Raw genomic sequence first — 14,827 nt, 5'->3', positions numbered from 1 at the left:
AAAAGCACACGTGATCATACACAATCCATGTCTCAGTATATCTACACTGACTGAAGTGGATTTAACACCAATAAAGGATCATAGCTTTCACCTGGATTCATCTGGCCAGTCTATGTCATGGAAAGAGCAGGTGTTCTTAATGTTTTGTATGCTTAGTGTAGCCTAGTGGTTAGAGTGTTGGGCCAGTAACTGAAAGATTGATGGATCAAATCCCCAAGCTGACAAGGTAAGAATCTGTCATTTGAACCCTGAGTAAGGCAGTTAACCCTCGGATGTTAACTAAGGCAGCCATCTGCACCTCTCTGATTCAGAGGGGTTAGATTAAATGTAATGTCTTAACACATTAGATAAACTGTAATGGCACTCTCGCTCATAAAAGGAGTTGTGGGAAAACCATGCCCAACAATATTCTAATAAGCAACCTTCCCTACATTATATTTATCACTAAACAAGCAAAGAACCCTTTTTTTGAGTCATTATGGCTCCAGATAAAACCATCACCCTTCCCAACAAATCCTTAAGGAATCCTACCTTTTTTATGTGTATGAGCACACACACGCACACGCACAGCGAGCAATACACTAACAAAGGAAGCCTGGTGACACAGGGCTTGATAGTGCTGACTGGTTATTGCATGCGCAGGACCAATTTCTAACGGGAAATTCCACTTGAATCACGGTTATGTGTCATTTTCAAACAGCAGCCGTTACCAGAAGGAAACACTGATGCTGCAGCCTTTTTAGCCATGCAGAGGTTACCCCCTGCTGGTGAGAGATTAGATGTGCACTCACAAGGAAATACTTCTGTTTACCAAGCCTCTTCCGGAAGACTTATCCAACCAAACACAGCGGTCATACCGAAAGCCTCTCTGCAACAGAGAAGTGGTTAGAGAACCCAGGCAGGGAATAAATATCCAGCAATGGATCAACATGTATGAGCAGTTTCTTTAGAGATTATATAATACTTGCTCTATTAACAGGGGCTTCCACAGATTCTAAAGGATTTCTTAGCTTTCCGTTACAATACTTGGTGAAACAGGCAAATGAGATGTCAGAAAAATATTTGTGGTAGTAATTCCAGTTTTTATTGAGCAAAACATTTATTTATTTTATTTTATATTTCTTTACCCATGTAGGCTAGTTGAGAACAAGTTCTCATTTACAACTGTGACCTGGCCAAGATAAAGCAAAGCTGTCACGTCCTGACCTTAGTTCCTTTTTTATGTCTCTATTTTAGTTTGGTCAAGGCGTGAGTTGAGGTGGGCATTCTATTTTTATTTTTTATTTGAATCTTTATTTAACTTGGCAAGTCAGTTAAGAACAAATTCATATTTTCAATGACGGCATAGGAAGAGTGGTTTAAACTTGCAACCTTCCGAATACTAGTCCAACGCTCTAACCACTAGGCTATGTTTTTGTTCTATGTTTTGTATTTCTGGTTTTGGCCTGGTATTTTTCCCAATCAGAGGCAGCTGTCAATCGTTGTCTCTGATTGAGAACCATACTTTTGCATCCTGTTTTCCCACTATGGGTTGTGGGTAGTTGTTTTCTGTGTTGTGTTGCTGCACCTTACAGGACTGTTTCGTTTTCGTTTCACTCTCTTTGTTATTTTTAGTATTTCTGTTCCAATAAATAACATGAACACTTACCACGCTGCGCATTGGTCCGATCCTTCATACTCCTCGTCAGAAAAGGAAGAAAACCGTTACAAAAGCAGTGCGACACAAACAACAACACAGAGTTACACATGGAATAAACAAAATACCGTAAATAACAAAATAAAGAAAAAAAGTCTATAAACAGTTGTGGCCAAAGGTTTTGAGAATGACACAAATATAAATTTTCAAAAAGTCTGCTACCTCGGTTTGTATGATGGCAATTTGCATATACTCCAGAATGTTATGAAGAGTGAACAGATGAATTGCAATGAATTGCAAAGTCCCTATTTGCCATGCAAATAAACTGAATCCCAAAAAAAGCATTTCCACTGCATTTCAGCCCTGCCACAAAAGGACCAGCTGACATCATGTCAGTGATTCTCTCGTTAACACAGGTGTGAGTGTTGATGAGGACAAGGCTGGAGATCACTCTGTCATGCTGATTGAGTTTGAATAACAGACTGGAAGCTTCAAAAGGAGGGTGGTGCTTGGAATCATTGTTCTTCCTCTCTCATTCATGGTTACCTGCAAGGAAACACATGCCATCATCATTGCTTTGCACAAAAAGGGTTTCACAGGCAAGGATATTGCTGTCAGTAAGACTGCACCTAAATCAACCATTTATCGGATCATCAAGAACTTCAGGGAGAGCAGTCAAATTGTTGTGAAGAAGGCTTCAGGGTGCCCAAGAAAGTCCAGCAAGCGCCAGGAACGTCTCCTAAAGTTGATTCAGCTGCGGGATCGGGGCATCACCAGTACAGAACTTGCTCAGGAATGGGAGCAGGCAGGTGTGAGTGCATCTGCATGCACAGTGAGGCGAAGACTTTTGGAGGATGGCCTGGTGTCAAGAAGGGCAGCAAAAGAACCCACTTCTCTCCAGGAAAAACATAAGGGACTGATATTCTGCATTAGGTACAGGGACTGCTGAGGACTGGGGTAAAGTCATTTTCTCTGATGAATCCCCTTTCCGATTGTTTAGGGCATCCGGAAAAAAGCTTTTCCGGAGAAGACAAGGTGAGCGCTACCATCAGTCCTGTGTCATGCCAACAGTAAAGCATCCTGAGACCATTCATGTGTGGGGTTGCTTCTCAGCCAAGGAAGTGGGCTCACTCACAATTTTGCCTAAGAACGCAGCCATGAATAAAGAAGGGTACCAACACATCCTCCGAGATCAACTTCTCCCAACTATCCAGGAACAGTTGGTGATGAACAATGCCTTTTCCAGCATGATGGAGTACCTTGCCATTAGGCAAAAGTTATAACTAAGTGGCTCGGGGAACAAAACATCGATATTTTGGGTCCATGGCCAGGAAACTCCCCTGACCTTAATCCCATTGAGAAGTTGTGGTCAATCTTCAAGACGCAAGTGGACAAACAAATACCCACAAATTCTGACAAACTCCAAGCATTGATTATGCAAGAATGGGCTGCCATCAGTCAGGATGTGGCCCAGAAGTTAATTGACAGCATGCCAGGGCGGATTGCAGAGGTCTTGAAAAAGAAGGGTCAACACTGCAAATATTGACTCTGTGCATCAACTTCATGTAATTGTCAATAAAAGCATTTGACACTTATGAAATGCTTGTAATTATACTTCAGTATTCCATAGTAACATCTGACAAAAATATCTAAAGACACTGAAGCAGCAAACTTTGTGAAAATGTATATTTGTGTTATTCTCAAAACTTTTGGACACGACTGTACAGTGTGTGCAAATGAGGTAAGATGAGGCAGGTAGGCCATAAATAGGCCATAGTGGCGAAATAATGACAATTTAGCAATTAAACACTGGAGTGATAGATGTGCAGAATATGAATGTGCACGTAGAGGTACTGGGGTGCAAAGGAGCAAAAAAAATTACAGTATGGGGATGAAGTAGTTGGATGGGCTTATTACAGATGGGCTATGTACAGGTACAGTGACCTGTGAGCTGCTCTGACAGCTGGTGCCGATTCTAGATTTAATTTTGGATTGGACTTGCTTAATGTGAGTCTGGAGGGAGAGTTCACAGTCTAACCAGACACCTAGGTATTTGTAGTTGTCCGTATAATCTAAGTCAGAACTGTCCAGAGTAGTGGTACTGGACGGACGGGCAGTTGAGGGCAGCGATCGGTTGAAGAGCATGCATTTAGTTTTACTTGCATTTAAGAGCAGTTGGAGGCCACGGAGGGAGAGTTGTATGGCATTGAAGCTTAACACAGTGTCCAAAGAAGGGCCAGAAGTATACGGAATGGTGTTATCTGCGTAGATGTGGATCAGAGAATCACCAGCAGGAAGAGCGACATCATTGATGTACACAGAGAAGAGAGTCGGCCCGAAAATTGAACCCTGTGGCACCCCCATAGAGACTGCCAGAGGTCTGGACAACAGGCCCTCCAATTTGACACACTGAACTCTGTCTGAGAAGTAGTTGGTGAACCAGGCAAGGCAGTAATTTAAGAAACCAAGGCTGTTGAGTCTGCCGATAAGAAGGTGGTGATTGACAGAGTCGAAAGCCTTGGCCAGGTCGATGAATACAGCTGCACACTATTGTCTCTTATCGATGGTGGTTATAATATTGTTTAGGACCTTGAGCGTGGCTGAGGTGCACCCATGACCAGCTCGGAAACCAGATTGCATAGTGGAGAAGGTACGGTGGGATTCGAAATGGTTGGTGATCTGTTTGTTAACTTGGCTTTCGAAGACCTTAGAAAGGCAGGGTAGGATAGATACAGGTCTGTAGCAGTTTGGGTCTAGTGTCTCCCCCTTTGAAGGGGGGATGACCGCGGCAGCTTTCCAATCTTTGGGGATCTCAGATGTGACGACCCTCCCACTCTGTCTGCCGTATTCTGTCTTTGTTCTTGTTTCCTTATTAGGAAACCGGTGAGTCTGCGGAGTTGGGAGGGCCTTGGTCAGCTACATGGGAAACAGCTGGGCCAGGTATTGTCCCAGGATAAATAGGACCTCTTCCACATTCATGGAGGAGACTCTCTCCATGAAGACGCCATTGTAGATTGTGTTGTGGTTCTTGGTGGCCTTTTGTTTGTTTGTTTGCATTGGCACCTTTCAATACCCTGCATTATCACATTCATGCATGCAAAACACTCACTTACACTACTGATTACTGATTACACACACCATTGTATATTTTTCTTAGTTGCTTTAGTTAATAAATATATATTTTGCTACTCCTTATCTCCACGTTGTCTCCCATTGTTACGGGCTTTGAGCCGGTTCGTGACACAGATGATACGAAAGAGAGATTGAACAGGCTAGTAATAGGGGTAGCAACATTTTTGGCTGATAATTTTAGTATTGAACACACACACACACACACACACACACACACACACACACACAGACACACACACACACAGGTGCTTACTACTTTGGGAATTTGCTGGCACCACACCTGAACAGGTGGATCCCAGATGTGAAGCTCATATAAAACTTTTCTGTAACTTCCCAAAGTGTTTGATGTGTGTGAATACTTTGGAAAATGGAGGATGGAGAGGAGGATGACAGAGGAAGAGGAGGGCAGGGTGTGACAGTAGCAGCAAAGCGCCATTGCTTAAAACATCTTAGGGATAGTAGCCATTCCCCCCTTTTCTATAAATAGCGTGCCCAAATTCAACTTCCTGCTACTCATGCCAAGAATATAAGATATGTATATTATTAGTAGATTTGGATAGAAAACACTCTGACGTTTCTAAAACTGTTTGAATCATTTCTGTGAGTATAACAGAACTTATGTAGCAGGCAACAACCTGAGGACTAACCATTCAGACAAAAATGAGGTCACTGTCTATTCAATGCGTTTCCATTGGTGAACTGGATTTCTCAGGCACTTGTTTGCAGTTCCTACCGCTTCCACTGGAACTCACCAGTCTTTGGAAAATGGTTGAGGTTATTCCTTTCTGAAATGAAGAAGTACGGCCATCTTGAAACAGCGGAACACCGTTGAGAGTTGGGCAAGACTAGAAAAGTAGCGTCAGTTTGTTGTTGTCCTGTATTGAAAACAGATAGACCCATCTTCAATTTGATCGACTATTAATGTTTAAAAATACCTAAAGTTGTATTACAAAAGTAGTTTGAAATGTTTTGGCAAATGTTTTTGTGTAGCGCCTGCAGGGTTGAAATATTATTTCTATCTTTGTTTACTGTTGTGCTATCATCAGATAATAGCTTCTTATGCTTTTGCCGAAAATACTTTTTGAAATCTAACATGTTGCCTGGATTCACAACGAGTGTAGCTTTAATTTGGTATCTTACATGTGTGAATTAATGAGTTTGAATTTTATAGTATTTTATTTGAATCTGGCGCTCTGCATTTTCCCTGACAATTGGCCAAGTGGGACATTTGCGTCTCTCTATCCCAGAGAGGTTACGGAAAAAATAAACAAACACGTTTGGTGTTCGCCAAAAGGCATGTGGGAGACTCCCCAAACATATGGAAGAAGGTACTCTGGTCAGATGAGACTAAAATTTAGTTTTTTAGCCATCAAGGAAAACGTGGCAGCATCATGCTGTGGGGATGTTTTTCATCGGTAGGGACTGGGATACTGGTCAGAATTGAAGGAATGATGGATGGCACTAAATACAGGGAAATTCTTGAGGCAAACCTGTTTCAGTCTTCCAGAGATTTGAGACTGGGACGGAGGTTCACCTTCCAGCAGAACAATGACCCTAAGCATACTGCTAAAGCAACACTCAATGGGTTTAAGGGGAAACATTTAAATGTCTTGGAATGGCCGTGCAAAGCCCAGACCTCAATTCAATTGAGAATCTGTGGTATGACTTAAAGATTGCTGTACACCAGTAGAACCCATCCAACTTGAAGGAGCTGGAGCAGCTTTGCCTTAAAGAATGGGCAAAAATCCCAGTGGCTAGATGTGCCAAGCTTATAGATACAAACCACAGGAGACTTGCAGCTGTAATTGCTGCAAAAGGTGGCTCTACAAAGTATTGACTTTGGTGGGTGAATAGTTATGCACGCTCAAGTTTTCTGTTATTTTGTCATATTTCTTGTTTGTTTCACAAAGAAAAAACATTTGCATCTTCCAAGTGTTTGTCATGTTGTGCAAATCAAATGATACAAACCCCCCCAAAATCGAATTTATTTCAAGGTTGTAAGGCAAAAATATTTGAAAAATGCCAAGGGGGGTGAATACTTTCGCAAGTAAGACACATTGGTGAAAAGTAATGTACACAGCAGTACACAGCATACCATAATGTTCTGAATAATAGCCAAGTCTATCTCGCTCCCTATTCCACTGAACCACTTAGGCGTAACAAAGACAAGTCCAACATTTTTCAGAAACTGTTAACTACCTGTTCACTACCCTCCTGCTCTCTGGGGATGCGCAACTCAATCCTGGGCCTAACATCACCGAGCCAGCGATATTCATCCGGAGTGGAAAGCAGTGGATGTCCTCGTCCACTGATCGTCGCCGCTGTGGAAGTGGGTGAGTGCTGTGGTCCCATGGTTTCTCTCGACTCACCTGGCTCCAGGATCGATTTTGACTCTTCAAACATACCCAAGTCGCTATATGCGATCCCTGACTCTGCTTCTGGTACGCAAGCTGTTTTAATTAGTTCCCCGCATCCAGTGCAGTCAGGAGGGATTGTTAATTGCGCTACCGAACTGCCCCTAATCAAAACGAAACAAAACAGCCTAAACCCAGCCGTCAGAAAACACAGAAAATGTAACTTTTTTCAATGTGTCAATCACTCCCGAGTCATCTTGGACCCACGAGCTAAGCCCAAGGGACTACTAGGGGGGCACTTGAACATTCGTCGTGTCATTCCAAAAAGTGATCAAATTCAACATCTACTCACAGATTCCAACCTTGACTTCCTCTGCCTCTCAGAGACATGGCTCCATAAAACCTCTCCATCTGCTGCTGTGATTGTGCCTGGCTACAATGTTTTCAGGAGAGACAGGATTGAAGGAAGAGGAGGGGGTGTGATGATTTACATTCAAGAACATATCCGATGCAAACTAATTGAGTGGTCATGTGATAATGAACTAGAATGTATTGGCCTGAACTGTCTCCCCAAATGTCTTTTACCCTTATTGGAATGTATTGGCCACCTTCCAACAAAAGTGTGTTTTTTGATCAGTTTAATAACATGCTTAGGGAATTTGATTTTGGGAAAGAGGAAATCTTAATGGGAGATTTTAATATTAAATATTAAGACAAGACTTGTAGGAAAGCCCTCAAACGGATCACTAATACCTTTGACCTTAGACAGCTAATTAAAGGGCCAACCAGGGTGACATGTTGCTCGAAAACACAGATTGATTTGGTGTTCAGTAATAAACCAGAGAGAGTGACTAAATCATTCAATATGGTTACTGGGCTATCTGATCATAATCTGACACTTATAGCCAGAAAGCTGTCTAAGAGCAGGTTTAACCTCTCTACTATTAGAAAGCCGGATCAACTAAGAATACCTAAGAGTGAATTAAACTATTTTGAAAAACGCAATTAAGGGAATTAACTGGAATGATCTCTTGTCTTATACAGAAGTGGAAGCTGATAGTCGAGGTCAGTACAGGTGCATCAAAGCTGGGACCGAGAGACTGAAAAACAGCTTCTATCTCAAGGCCATCAGACTGTTAAACAGCCACCACTAACATTGAGTGGCTGCTGCCAACACACTGACACTGACTCAACTCCAGCCACTTTAATAATGGGAATTGATGGGAAATGATGTAAATATATCACTAGCCACTTTAAACAATGCTACCTTATATAATGTTACTTACCCTACATTATTCATCTCATATGCATACGTATATACTGTGCTCTATATCATCGACTGCATCCTTATGTAATACATGTATCACTAGCCACTTTAACTATGCCACTTTGTTTACATACTCATCTCATATGTATATACTGTACTCGATACCATCTACTGTATCTTGCCTATGCTGCTCTGTACCATCACTCATTCATATATCCTTATGTACATATTCTTTATCCCTTTACACTGTGTATAAGACAGTAGTTTAGGAATTGTTAGTTAGATTACTTGTTGGTTATTACTGCATTGTCGGAACTAGAAGCACAAGCATTTCGCTACACTCGCATTAACATCTGCTAACCATGTGTATGTGACAAATAAAATTTGATTTGATTTGATTTGATAGTCAGGTTTTTCTATCCACAATCCAGACTACAATAAATGGTTTCCTAAAGAAAATCAAATGCCAAACCTGGCCAAAAGAGCACTCTTCCTTGGCTAAATGGAGAAATCTGGAAATTGATGAAAGAACGAGATTATGCACTAAGAATAGCCATAAGATCCAAATTAGAGCATGACAGATGTATATTTACCATGTTGAGAAATAAGGTGATGTAAGAAATCAGACAGGCCAAGGCAAACTTTTTTATTATCATAATTGGTGAAGCAAAGGGAAATTCTAAATTGATCTGGGATAATCTAAAAAAGTTAACAGGGAAAGACCATCGTAACAAAAAGACTAGAAATCATGGTGAATAACAATCTAACACAGGATGCAGTCGAAATAGCAATAGCCTTCAATTCCTACTTTATTGACTCTGTCAGGGTACTGACACAGAACCCCTCCATTGGTTTCTTGGGCTCAGTGCTAGTGAATGACACTCAACCTGTCTTCATCATAAGGGAGGTTTCTGAGTCAAAGGTGAATAAGGTGATTTGCTCACTAAAGAACTATAAAGCCAAAGATATGTTTGGGCTGGACTCTAAACTACAAAGAGTCACTCATTCGCCCCATTACTAAGGTTACCAACACATCTATTGGTCTGGGGGTGTTTCCAAGGGTATGGAAGTCAGCCATAATAACTTCCATCTTTAAATCGGGCGACCCTGCTGACGTGAGTAACTACAGGCCCATAAGTATACTACCTGTGGTGTCAAAGATTGTTGAAAAGTGTGTAGCAGAACAACTGATTGCCCACTTCAACAACAGCCCCTTCACATTACACTCCATGCAGTTTGGCTTCAGAGCAAAACACTCCACAGAAACGGCCAACTGCTTCTTCTGGAAAATGTGAAGTCCAAGATGGACAAAGGGGGTGTTGTTGGGGCTGTGTTTCTGGAACTAAGGAAGGCTTTTGATACGGTTAACCATGAGATTCACTTCACAAAATTGTCCAAGTTCAACTTTTTCCCCGATGCCTTGAGATGGATGAAATCATACCTTGAAGGCAGAACTCAGTGTGTCAGAGTGAGCAATGAGCTGTCACCTACTCTTAGCTATGATGTGGGCATGCTCCAAGGGTCAATACTGGGGCCCCTCCTGTTCAGCCTGTACATTAATGATCTACCTTCTGTCTGTACTGGGTCTGAAGTTCAAATGTATGCAGATGATACAGTGATATATGTGCATGCAAAGAGCAAACAACAAGCTGCACAAGAACTCACTACTGTAATGGTCCAGGGCACAAAGTGTCTCAGTGACTCGTGTTTGCATCTCAATGTGAAAAAACGCTTTGCATGTTCTTCACAAAGAGGACAACAGATGCTACTGAGCCAGATGTCTATGTGTCAGGGGAGAAGCTCCATGTGGTATCTGATTTTAAGTACTTTGGCATCATACTTGATTCCAACCTCTCTTTTAAAAAGCATGTGAAAAAGTTCATTCAAATAACCAAATTCAACCTAGCTAATTTCCGATTTATACAAAATTGTTTGACTACAGAGGTAACAAAACTGTACTTCAAATCTATGATACTCCCCCACTTAACATACTGCTTGACTAGTTTGGCCCAAGCTTGCTGTACAACATTAAAACCTATTCAGTCTGTCTACAAACAGGCTCTCAAAGTGCTTGATAGGAAGCCCAATAGCCATCATCACTGTTACATCCTCAGAAAGCATGAGCCCCTGAGTTGGGAAAATCTTGTGCAACACCGACGCATGTCTTGTATTCAAGATCCTAAATGGCCTGGCTCACCCTCCACTCAGTATTTTTGTTAAACAGAAAACACAAACATATGGCAGCAGATCCACAAGGTCTGCCATGAGATGTGACTGTATAGTTCCCTTAAGGAAAAGCACCTTTAGTAAATCCGCTTTCTCTGTGAGAGCTTCCCATGTCTGGAATACACTGCCATCAGACACACATAACTCCACCACATATCACACTTTCACGAAATGCATGAAGACATGTCTAAAGGTCAATCAGATTTGTGAACATAATCCATAGCTGTGTATTGCCGCTTTCCATGTTGTCTGTTGTCTGTAGCTTGTGAGGTGTGGAAACACTTTGCTGCTTTTATGAATTTTGTCTTGCTGCATTTTGTTCTAGGCAATGACCTGGAAATTATCTGATGACATCAGACTCATTCTGAACAGGTTCAAATCAAATCAAGTTTTATTAGTCACATGTGCCGAATACAACAGGTGTAGACCTTACAGTGAAATGCTTACTTACGATCCCCTAACCAACAGTGCAGTTTAAAAAAAATACAGATAAGAATAAGAGATAAAAGTAACAAGTAATTAAATGGGCGGCAGGGTAGCCTAGTGGTTAGAGCTTTGGACTAGTAGCCGGAAGGTTGCAAGTTCAAATCCCCGAGCTAACAAGTTACAAATCTGTTGTTCTGCCCCTGAAAAGGCAGGAACCCACTAGTCCGTCATTGAAAATAAGAATTTGTTCTTAACTGACTTGCCTAGTAAAATAAAGGTAAAACAAAGAGGAGTTGTAAAAAATATCAATATATACAGGGGGGGTTGAGGTAGTATGTAGGTAGAGTTCATTAAAGTGACTATGCATAGATGACAACAGAGAGTGGCAGTGGTGTGTAGGGGGAGGGACAATGTGAATTGTCTGGGTAGCCATTTGACTAGATGTTCAGGAGTCTTATGGCTTGTGGGTAGAAGCTGTTTAGATGCCTCTTGGACCTGGACTTGGTGCTCCGGTACTGCTTGCCATGTGGTAGCATAGAGAACAGTCTATGACTAAGGTGGCTGGAGTCTTTGACAATTTTCAGGGCCTTCCTCTAACACTGCCTGGTATAGAGGTCCTGGGTGGCAGGAAGTGATGTACTTATTGCCTTGCGGTCAGAGGCTGAGCAGTTGACATACCAGGCAGTGATGCAACCAGTCAGGATTCTCTCGATGGTACAGCTATAGAACCTTTTGGGGATCTCAGTACCCATGCCAAATCTTTTCAGTCTCCTGAGGGGGAATAGGTTCTGTCGTGCCCGCTTCGCAACTGTCATGGTGTGCTTGGACCATGTTAGGTTGTTGGTGATGTGGACACCAATGAACTTGAAGCTCTCAACATGCTCCAGTGCAGCCCTGTCGATGAGAATGGGGGCGTGCTCATTCCTCTTTTTCCAGTAGTCCACAATCATCTTCTTTGTCTTGATCACATTGAGAGAGAGGTTGTTGTCCTGGCACCACACGGCCAGGTATCTGACCTCCTCCCGAAAGGCTTTCTCGTTGTTGTCGGTGATCAGGACTACCACTATTGTGTCACTGTCAAATTTAATGATGATGTTAGAGTCGTGCCTGGCCGCACAGTCATGAGTGAACAGGGAATGCAGGAGGGGGCTGAGCTCGGACCCCTGAGGGGCCCCTGTGTTGAGAATCAGTGTGGCGGATGTTTTGTTACCTATCCATGATCCAGTTGCAGAGGGAGGTGATAAGTTCCAGGGTCCTTAGCTTATTGATGAGCTTTGAGAGCACTATGGTGTTGAATGCTGAGCTGTAGTCAATGAATGGCATTCTCACATAGGTGTTCCTTCTGTCCAGTTGGGAAAGGGCAGTGTGGAGTGTAATAAAGACTGCATCATCTGTAGATCTGTTGGGGCGGTATGCAAATTGGAGTGGGTCTAGGGTTTCTGGGATGATGGTGTTTATGTGAGCCATGAACAGCCTTTCAAAGCACTTCAAGGCTACAGATGTGAGTGCTACGGGTCGGTAGTCATTTAGGCAGGTTACCTGAGTGTTCTTGGGCACAAGCACTACGGTGGTCTGCTTAAAACATGTTGGTATTACAGACTCGGACAGGGAGAGATTAAAAATGTCAGTGAAGACACTTGCTAGTTGGTCAATGCATGTTCACAGTGCACATCCTGGTAATCCAATCTGGCCTTGTGAATGTTGACCTGTCTAAAGGTCTTACTCACATTGGCCGCGGAGAGCATGATCGCACAGTCTTCCAGTACAGCTGGTGCTCTCATGCATGTTTCAGTGTTATTTGCCTCGAAGCGAGCATAGAAGTAGTTTAGCTTGTCCGGTAGGCTCGTGTCACTGGGCAGCTCTCTCCTGTGCTTCCCTTTGTAGTCTGTAATGGTTTGCAGGCCCTGCCACATCCAACAAGTGTCAGAGCCGGTGTAGTAAGACTCAATCTTAGTCCTGTATTGATGCTTTGCCTGTTTGATGGTTCGTTGGTGGGCATAGCAGGATTTCTTATAAGCTTCCGGGTTAGAGTCCCGCTCATTGAAATCGGCAGCTCTCGCCTTTAGCTCAGTACGGATGCTGCCTGTAATCCATGGTTTCTGATTGGGGTATGTACGTACGGTCACTGTGGGGACGACGTCATCGATGCACTTATTGATGAAGCCAATTACAGATGTGGTGTACTCCTCAATGCCATTGGAGGAATCCTGGAATATATTCCAGTCTGTGCTAGCAAAACTGTCCTGTAGCTTAGCATCTTTTTTATTGACCTAGTTACTGGTGAAGCAGGAATCACTGGTGTAAGCAGGAATCAGGAGGATATAATTATGGTCAAATTGACCAAATAGAAGACGAGGGAGAGCTTTGTATGTATCTCTGTGTGGAGTATAGGTGGTCCAGAGTTCTTTTCCCTCTGGCTGCACATTTAACATGTTGATAGCAATTAGGTAAAACTGATTTAAGTTTCCCTGCATTAAATTCTCTGGCTACTAGGAGCGCCACCTCTGGGTGAGTGTTTTCTTGTTTGCTTATGGAATACAATGCTATCTTGGTGCCAGCCTCTGACTGTGGTGGTATGTAAACAGTTGCAAAGAATATAGATGAGAACTCTCTCGGTAGGTAATGTGGCCTGCAGCTTATCATGAGAAACTCTACCTTAGGCGAACAATGGCTAGAGACTTCCTTAGATATCATGCACCAGCTGTTGTTTACAAAAAATACATTGACCACCGCACCTTGTCTTACCAGATGCCGCTGTTCTATCCTGCCAGTACATCGCATAACCAGCCAGCTGCATGTTGATATTGTCGTCGTTCAGCCACGACTCTGTGAAGCATAAGACATAAGACATAAGCATACAGTTTTTTTAATGTCCGGTTGGTAGTTAAATCTTCCCAATAACTCGTCCATTTTATTGCCCAAAGATTGCATCTTTGCGAGCAGAATTGATGGGAGTGGGGGTATATTCGATCGCTGCCTATTCCTCAGAAGGCAGGCCGCCCTCCAGCCTCCTGCCCTTCACGCATATCACTGGGGTTGGAGCCTGTTCCCGAGGGAGCCGTATATCCTCCGCCTCTGGCTCGTCAGAGTCGTGAAAGAAGAAAAATGATTCTGCGAGTCCGTGGTGAGTAATCGCAGTCCAGAAGTTATTTTCTGTCATAAGAGATGGTAGCGACAACATTATGTAAAAAATTGTAATAAAATAAGTTACAAACAATGCAGATAAACAAACAAAAAAACACAATCGTTGGGAGCACGTAAAACATCTGCCTTCTGCTCTGGTGCCATTTTAGGTTGCAGCCAACCCGGATAATTGGTTACTTTCCTTTGGTATGTGTGCCTGTGTAAGCACAAACGCACACGTAAACAGAACATTTAATAAGGATTTATGCTCAGATCACTTAATGGTCCAAACAAAACACCAGCCTTAGTAATGTTGAAAATATATTCTTAGGCCTTTTGACTCTACAGCTACAGTACTCACCAGTTTCTCCAGAGAGGTCAATAGGTCATCCCTGTAGACTGCCGGAGCTGGTGCCTTATAGCTGTGGCCCTAGCAACACATCGCAAATCAGGAAAGCCATAGATATGACATTAGACATTTACATTACATTTACATTTAAGTCATTTAGCAGACGCTCTTATCCAGAGCGACTTGCAAATTGGTGAATTCACCTTCTGACATCCAGTGGAACAGCCACTTTACAATAGTGCATCTAAATCATTAAGGGGGAGGGGGGGGGTGAGAAGGATTACTTATCCTATCCTAGGTATTCCTTGAAGAGG

This window comes from Oncorhynchus masou, chromosome 6, assembly GCF_036934945.1.
Source record: "Oncorhynchus masou masou isolate Uvic2021 chromosome 6, UVic_Omas_1.1, whole genome shotgun sequence".
Lineage (NCBI taxonomy): Eukaryota > Metazoa > Chordata > Actinopteri > Salmoniformes > Salmonidae > Oncorhynchus > Oncorhynchus masou.
Note: the sequence above shows the minus strand (reverse complement) of the source record.